The sequence below is a fragment of the Gadus macrocephalus genome, chromosome 16, assembly GCF_031168955.1.
Source record: "Gadus macrocephalus chromosome 16, ASM3116895v1".
In the NCBI taxonomy this organism is placed as follows: Eukaryota; Metazoa; Chordata; class Actinopteri; order Gadiformes; family Gadidae; genus Gadus; species Gadus macrocephalus.
The window spans coordinates 21,163,339-21,172,811 of NC_082397.1; the positions used below are offsets into that span (position 1 = coordinate 21,163,339).

A 9,473-nucleotide genomic window follows, 5' to 3' on the forward strand; every position below is an offset into this window, starting at 1 on the left:
GTTTCCCGCACTGCTTCCCACTCAAGTCCTATTCCAGGGTTATAAGTTGGCAGGGATGTATCTCGTGGCCCCTCACTGTTTATGCAGTTCCCAGATATATGGATGGGGTGATATCGTAAGTCGGCCCGAGCATAACAACACACAAGTCTGCTTCTATTGCGAACCGATATGCATGAGAATGCTGCACAAAAGAGGACTTGCATTGGTTCTCACTGTGTAAATTATGTTTACTGTGTGCCTTTTTTTCAGTTTTCATTCTGAAAGATGAATTTGACTCAAGCAGGAGTGTAATGTATTGGAGTATAGAGCTAAACCGTTTATATAGTAAACTTGTACATAGGGTGTACATTATATGGTATACGATATCCACAGCACACCAGCAACTCTGACTGTAGGGTAAATACTGTCCTAAGATATGCAAAACAACAAACACATGACACAGTTTCCATCCGAGTCAATGTATTTCTAAATATCCTTCTGACTATCATGCACTCTTGAACAGCTCTGGGCACCTGTCAACACTGACAGCCGTAGCATTTAAAAAGACTGATGTTTTCCCTTTCCCAGACACGATATTTGGACCAAAACAAAATCTGTGAGTGGCAAAAAATAAGTCGCAGCAAAGCAGCTTAATATAGCTGTGTTTGAAACCGAACACCTTGGGTTGGGTTGTTGTGTGTTGACAACGAGGGAAGGACAACACTGAGGACTGTTATGATGACCAACAAAACAACCCGCAATAACTCGCTCCCAGCAAGACAAACGAGATGGAGCAGCCAAGTTGAAACCATTAACCTGTTGAAACAGGACAGCGATAGAAAGATACTGAATGTTCAGCAGAAAGAGGGTCAAATCAGACTAGTTACTGGACACATCTGGACGAACAGAGGCTTGGGTTCAGGAAGAAACGTGATCGCACAGTAGGTTTCCATTTAATTTGTGTCTGCTGCACTTTTCTGAATACATACTTTATATTACAATATTATTTTCTTGCATTTATTTTGTCTGTCTTTAAGTCTTGTTAATTTGTCGGGATTATGTAATTGAAGAATGTCAATGTGTTTGTCCTGGTGAATTGGGCAGAAGTACTGGTTCCTCTCATTCCTCATAGAGGCTGGGTCCAGAGAGTGAGAGAGTGAGAGAGTGAGAGAGAGAGAGAGAGAGAGAGAGAGAGAGAGAGAGAGAGAGAGAGAGAGAGAGAGAGAGAGAGAGAGAGAGAGAGAGAGAGAGAGAGAGAGAATTCTTTAGAGACACACAGTACACGTATATAGGTCAGCAATCAGCAGTATGTGTTTAAAAAGCAGCAGACTACTTTTTTTCTTGCTAGAAAATCTCTTATCCGGCTAGTTTTGAAGGATGAAAAATAAGAAAGAAAATGTGGTTATCCCAGCACTTCTAACATGGGTAGTTGGTAGTGGATGGTATTGGCAAAGAAAACACCCCAATTGATACATTATTTGTTCTGGCAGACATATATCGATTGAGGCTTTGTTAAGTCAGGTTGTTGTTGTTGCCAGCTGCCTCTTACTCAGTGAGACACTTATGCCAACGCAAACAACTCTTTCTCTTCCGCGGCCTCATCCGTTACAAATCAGTCAGACAGCTCAGGAAGTCTCAATCACCACACTTTGAACCCTGATGTGCTTCACACCTTTATTAAAGATAATCTTGGGTGTCCCATCTGGGATTAATAAAGCAAATCTTTGTATTTTTCAGTTTTTCCAATAAATAGTTTTCCACGAAAAAACAACAAAGATGCACATTTTACTGCAAAAGAAAATGCCATTTGGTAAAAAGGGAAATGTATAGACTATTAAATGGTATTCACTGGGATAAGCCTAGGGTTATGTTTATGTATAATATTATTGTACGTGACCAAAACCGTCACTTCACTAACTTAAATCCTAATATTTAGTGTAACTCTTCTTACCAAGAGTTACATGAAATATGTCTTTTGGATTTTTCCACGACCAGTAGACACTAGGGATCTGTGTAAATATTTTTAGTTTGGGCTTGATCAATGAGTCATTAAAAGCACAAGCAGCATTTTGATGAGGAGCCATGTGGAACCGGGGCAGCTGAGATGCTTCAGCATCACTAAGATCTGACCAATCAGAACCTTCAAACTTCATAACCAATCATATTTGTTATTTGCAGCCGTTAAATTGGTGTCCAACAATGAAGCCTAAGCATCGCTAAAACCCTTTATTTTAGGATACACTTCCTGTTTCGGTCTCCTAGGTGATTTTGGCGGCCAATTGAGTACCTGTTCAAGCATCCGACGATGGGATCTGTGGCTACAATGGGGATCTAGGAAAACATCTGGAAATTAGGCAAGAGGCGCAAGGCGAAGTACGAGAGACGGACAATGGGAACGCAGCTTATATCTCCGAGCCCTGCCAATCCCATGAGAGAGCAATCCCATGTTATCATCCTGTGATTCAACTTGTTATTACCCATCATGCTGTTGCTTGAGATGTGCTTTTTTCCTTGTCACTCAGGCGCACCTGCCAACAGTTTGGGCTTTGAGTGACATCCTTAAGCTAACCTTGTTTGTTACTCACGCTTGGCTGCTCCATGGCATGCTAAATTATAGGCCTGTAGCAAAATAGACATTTAGTTTCACTGCCGTCTGCTCCATACTCGTACTCCATAGAAATACATAATGATACAAGAAATGAAAAAGACTTGCCAAACTGTGTCCTAAATATAATCTAGTGTCTCATGTTATCTATCCATCCATCCATCTATGTAAAGAGGTCTTGATGACTACCAAATAAAAGCATTAATCACCTTTGGATAAATTAGATATTGACCTACAAAAAATATTTGATGTGATTTACAAGGTACAAAAATGTCATCATCAAACACTTTCCTATCGGGCATACAAATATCCTCACGCTCTGGATTTAGAATTACAACTATACCACTGCTATTGATGAGCGACCTACAGTGAGTTCAGACCCGGTTGGTAGCGGGAGGTGGTTGGTGGTCATGCTGCAGCGCGCCCACAGGGATACTGCAGGCCGGGCGCTGAGCAGCCCAGCCCCCCTTAACACCGGCCCCGCTCTGCACTATGTCAAACACAGAGTTAATCACGTCAAGCTGCTGCCCCCGCTTTACCACAGTTAATGATATATGGGAATAAAACACACTCTCTGCACGTACATGTTTGGATTAAACAGGCATGAGTGGTGGTCTCAGGGCAATTCTTTTGGAATACATTAATATGGATATTGCGAAATGCACATTCTGGATATTGATTCCATTAGTAGTGTAATTTTTATTTTATGAGGACTTGGTTGGTGGGAATCAATGCTAGGGTGAGATCAAGTGGTGTATTACAAATTAATTCACAAAGAATATGGTTTAATGCAAACAAAAGCTGGATTAGTTTGCATAGAGCAGTAGACATATTTCAAATACTGTCAATGTAGTTGCTTTGATCCAATTCCTCCGTGTGTGTGTGTGTGCCAATGAGAATATTATCCAAACACAAACTTCCACAGTCAGATGCTTGGATATGTATAATCTCTCCGTAAATAATGCTGCTAGACCCTTTTTATTTACCCTTTTTAAAAGCATTCAAACTATTATCGATAAATGTCAACCCATTTGCTCCCGCTACCATTCATAGTTGTTTGCAGAGACTGCGTTGGCAAAACCAGAACATTTACGGCTGGCTGTATTAAATGTTTGATCCTGCTTGCGTTGGAATTGATCTGTAAAAGCATCCAATTTAAAAAAATATCCTTTGACTATCAGTTGTTATGCATAAATATTCAGAATGCCAAAAATAAGAGGTCTCAATTGCTGCTTACAATGTGTTTTATGCCTATGACACACTTTAAATACTCAGTGTTTGTTTCCAACACTTTTCTGTGAAGAGAAGAGATAAAACCAATGCACAAATATTTCTCCAGCTGGTGAAGCTTGGCGTCACTGCAAGGCAGCAGGCAGACACACAGTCCTAAAAATAGGAACGCCTCAAAATCAATCCTCAGCCCGGGACCTGGGAGTCAATATGAGCATGAATATGCAGGAAGGGACTGTGCAACCTAATCCCGCAAACCGATAAAGGAGCTGGACCCATTACCGCTTCACGCCATACTCCCAGAGCTCCACATGGCTGTGGAGGCCCTGACCTCTGAGACACACCTCTACAACTCCATGAGATTAAATAAGAAGCGCTCTGCGGCCCTGATCAGTTTCTCAACATGGAGAGCCGCGTGGAAACCCATCAACAAAGGGTGCTACACAATGGATTATTGTTTTTGCATCTGTTTTACTCACAGCCTTCTGAAGGTTGTAAGTCAAAAGGCAGCACATTGAATTCATTACCACTGAGTCAACAGCTTCAAGCAGCAGACACGACTATGCATCCAGGTACAGGGATATGTTCATTATAATATGATGCAAATGTAATGAAAATAATATTGATGTATATTTTGTAGCTGTGTATACATAATATATTGTGTGTGTACACACACACACACAAACACACACACACACACACACACACACACACACACACACACACACACACACACACACACACATACACATACACACACATACACAATATATATATCCTAATATTAACACACCAACAAAATTGTATGTATTCAATAAATACATGCCTGAGAAATGCCTACATGATTGAACATGGCGAAAATATCAAAGCACTAAATTGGCGCCCATTGTGGAAGGCCACTATATAAATATGTATTTGTTAACACATTGGGGGCAATGTGTTAACAAATACATATTTATATAGAAGAATATCCATTAAGGAGTATTATGTTTACAACCTATATTTTAGACCCTATTGTGGTGGTTCAAATGTGATTCATATTTATAGTGTGAAATTATTAATAATCAGGGGGAAAAAAAGTAAGTAAGCGTGACAGATCATTTTTATGTGCTGTATGTGAATGTGTATTCACTTGAATATAAAGGATCAATTAGCAAAGGCTAATTGATCCTTCAAAGTGCCTTCTACAACCACATTTCAACTTCCATTGGTGGAGGGACTGCGGTGGGACCAGACCTGGACAATCTGGCGGTTTGGCAGAGAGGAGAGTGAGTTCCAGACTGGTGAGGCCATCCTGATCTCTCAAGTTCATGTTCGGTTTTTCTTTGTGGACTGGTCTGGCCTTGCTCCCATTGAAAGCTTTTTCCAAAGAAAAATGCTAGGAACAAGCCTTGCTCGGGAAAAAAGTTTGCGCATAAGTATTAGGCCCGCCCACATAGGCAAGGTAAGGCAAGGCAACTTTATTTATAGAGCACTTTTCATCCACGAAGCGGACTGAAATTACATAGTATATACTTTATCCAAAATTACAATACAAATGTTTTCAGGAATATTACAGTATATATTTAAGCATCTTGAGCTCATCACCATGACTTCATATGTTGGGGTTAAAATGTATATCAAATCACAGGCCGGATCTAAGACTCACAAATCAAACTCTAGATTAACATCTAAAGTCTGACGGCATACAAGCTCAGACCTGAAGGATTGGAAGGGGATCACTTTCCTTTGCTTCAGATTTGTTTCCACCTATCATGTACCTGGGGGCTGATCTGTAGGCTCTTGTTTCACGGAATGGTCTCGACTGCTGTCAACAACCTGACCTGGTTGACAGCGGGGTCGATCGGAAGGACTACGAAAACTCTGTCTAAAAGGTTACATGTCCGTGGATTATGATGTAACGGGTTTGATCTTTCAAAAGAGAAAAGAAACAAATGATTCTTCAAAAAAGAAACAAACGATAATTTGACGTAAAATGAAAAAAATGTCATAACAAGTCGCAATAAATACGAAGCGCACACAAAAAGAAAGATCACAATGCATGCATCTTGCCCCTGGTTTCAGGGGAATGAGTAATGCAGTGAAGTAAAACATTGAATGTTTGCTATACAAATCATACAGTATACAGTCCCCAATAGCATTACTCAAGTAAAGTGTCAGAAAATTGAAAGTGATCCAGTCCTTCTCCAGTCCGGCCCCTGAGCGCAACAGCAACACCACAGAGAGGATGAGTCCTCTCCTACTCTCCACTGTGAGCCCAGCCAGCTGTCCCTCCAGGTGTAGGACAGAGTGCTGCAGGCAGTCCCTCTGTGCCTGAAGCCATCAGGCTGCTGCACAACAACCCCAGCAACTTCAGCCCGAGACCTCTGCACGTCACAACCCATATGGGAACCTTTGGATGATATCTCATTCCAAACGAGGTTGTTGACATTGCCTGTGACTACTTCTGCTTTAGCTTTGCTTGCCGTTGTGTCTATGAGATCAAAATGGTTTCAGGCATGGGGATGTTTTTTTTTTAAAATGCAGCATCTGTTAGATGATAGCTCACATAATGGTGTCTGTTGTTGTAGCAGTATGGCTATAATGTGAGTTGTTTGCTCATTGTGACTCTCATTGTCTGGCCTGAAGTGCTGCCCTTTGAGTGGCATTGAACACCATGGAAAGAAAATAAAACAAAAGGGAATTTGTGGTTCTGTTGTGTTTTTACTTTTACTTTGCTATACTTTTTTGCTAACTGACTTAAGAATTTGTTCATTCAAGGTGCTTCCGTCAAAAAGGGCCTTAAAACATGTAAGCTAGGGTAAGGGGTTGACTTTAACATCAAAAAAGCTATCTTTTGAATTCTAATTGAATATGATTATAGAGTCAACTTACTTTGCTATTTTATTTTGTAAAATGCTTTCGAAAGGTCTCAAATACGGACATGTTTTGAACGAGGCCTCCCTAGCCACTGTAAGCCTGATGTAACAGTGATGAAAGGCAGGGCATTGCCAGAATGTCAGGGGCTTCTCTGGGGCTGTGGCTGGGTAATTCTGTGTCTGGCCCAATGCCTGTTCTATTCTAGTGCATATTACTTTAGGGGAATATGTTCTGCATCGGTGGAGACCTTACAAGAGGGTTTAACTTTGAAATAGAGAGCGGAAGAGGAAAAACGGGAGCCAAGATAGGGCAATCTGCACTGCTCGCATTGGCTTTCCTTCAGAGATTAACCATGCAGGTCAGGTGCTGTTAGAGGCTGGGGAAGAGGGGTATCAGGGCCCATTTCCATGGGGATAGGGCAGGGCCAGAGGTGCTTCAGGTGCTGTAACAAATGGGCAGGGTGTAGCCAGACAGAGCTAATGGTGGTTGTCATCACTGCAGTGGGTGGTGTGTGGGAGTTCTCTGACAAGGATCTGGTGAATTTGAGGATGAAACTAGAGAGACCGGTAGCAGGAATGGTCAAATAAATCCATGCATCGATCCTGCTGTTTGTTCTCTCACATAAAGGAGCTGCAAGAGATGGCTCCTAACTTGGGGCCTCGTGGCCAATCGATGGCCACTGTTCCTATTCTTCTTCTCCTCCTGACTACTGGGTGTTTTGTTGTTGTTGTTGTTTGGCTGGAGGACCAGGGGTGTCTCTTGGCAATGTATTGCTCATCGCCTGCCAATGTATCTCAGTTGTATTTCTTTATTGTTGTTGGAAGCAGCTGTGTGGTGAGGCAGTGGGTGGGCGGGCTGAGGGGATCAATACGGTTTAATTACAATGCAGCCACAGCTGCCTCTCACCTGTCTGTAAGGCCGACCCTTCAACGGACGCACGAGAGGGACATCCAGTGCAGATCAGACTCATTAGGTGGAAGAGAGAGAGAGAGGAGTTTTCTTTGTACTTGAACATTCATCAACATCATTCACCGATACAGCAATTACATACATGACTGTAAGTACATCTTGTGTGCATCAAGTGAGCCAGACATTTACACAGAAAGCAGTGGCTTATTATAGCAGGACTGGAAGGAAATAACGTCCGTTGTTGATTTATTCATAAAGCCATATATTTGTTGTTATGAAAGTGTTGGCATTATTCTGAACGTTTTAATTGAAAAAAATACTGCGTTCAGTACATTTATCTAATCACAACTGCCTCTTGGTTTGTGAACAACTACTTATTTAAAGAAATGTCAAAATTAAGAGAATCCACCCAGCACAAGCCCAGCAGCCCAGAGCATTTCACTCATTAATAGCTGATGAATGGCTCTGGCATTTCAAACTCATTATAAACGTGGCACTGCCCATTAAGCCAGGTAATCACACAACTAACATCTGGTTGTACAGTCTTGTTACATTCAACATAATACCAATCAATCACAGTGACAATGTTGATCAGAATTGTATTCTTAAATTGTGGAGTTATTATGTTTGATATCCCAAAACAGTTTGATATCCACAAAAACAATGGCTGCTGAATGAGAGCGATTTGTGCCTGGCCTTGTTTCCTAATGTACACTGTGGCACACACTTGATGACCGTTCATTGGCCAGGAGTCCTTGTCGTTCAGAGCTCAACACTTTGACTAGGCTGTTCATCCTAAAACCTTCATGAGTTTGTGTCAGGGAACAGAGAGATACATACACCACCACCACACACACACACACACACACACACACACACACACACACACACACACACACACACACACACACACACACACACACACACACACACACACACCACCCACACACACACACACACACACACACAGGTCTGCGGCAGCTGACACATGTCACGTGACATGTGGGGGCTTCCATGAAAATAAATGTTTGCCCTGGTAGTGATGCTCTCCAGCCCCAGAGCCTGGGAGGCGGCTTATGATTGGATTTCAGCTGTTGATTGATTGATGTGACGATGCTCATCCATCTCTTGTACCCCTTCACTTCACTATCTCTCTGCACTTTACCTTTCCCTTTCTGATTCGCTTAGCCCGCTCTCTCACCCCTGAGCTAGGTTGTGCTTCCTAAAAAGCATGTGTGTGTGTGTGTGGGTGCATGGAATAAAACGCACACACATATCTAGCAATAAATCCCATATAAATAATAGTAATTTTTATGTTGTGATGTGGGCCTCTGCAAATTTCGGCTGAGCCTTGTTATCCGTCAGGTCCCCAATTAGTACCCGGATAGTGTCATAGGACGCGTAATGTGGCAGTTTGTATTGTCTTACTTCTGAGATGTTAATGTCGGTGACAGTAGACAGTAGCATTGGAGTGTGTCTGTGTGTGTGTGTGTGTTTGTGTGTCTGTGTGTGTGTGTGTGTGTGTGTGTGTGTGTGTGTGTGTGTGTGTGTGTGTGTCGGTGTACACATGTGCGTGTTTGACTGACTGACGGAGCTCTTGAATGTTTCCGCATGGCAAAAGGCCATTATGTCCATTGTACAAAAATTGTAATTTGCAAGTCCACTTATAAATGGCACCATAAGCACAATTTAAAAAACAGAAACTAATAACATTGTGTCCAGAGCTAGTGATAAGTCAAGCAATCTATTTTCTATGAATAAAAACCAGGACAAGAATTTTAAGTGGTTCTTTTCCGAACCTATTAAAGTCTACGGTTCACCAATTGATTGTTCATTCTGTACACTTGAAAAAATTGTGTTCCATTCTTTGCAGGTATTATATTTTGAGTTT

General features: G+C 41.8%; 1 long non-coding RNA gene across 1 annotated transcript; it reads left to right on the plus strand.

The window, feature by feature from the left end:
* The first annotated feature begins 664 nt into the window (after positions 1-664).
* Positions 665-3,759, plus strand: LOC132475104 (uncharacterized). The gene is made up of 2 exons (XR_009529814.1): positions 665-920; positions 2,242-3,759. It is a non-coding gene; the product is annotated as an uncharacterized LOC132475104 (long non-coding RNA).
* Positions 3,760-9,473: the final 5,714 nt, after the last annotated feature.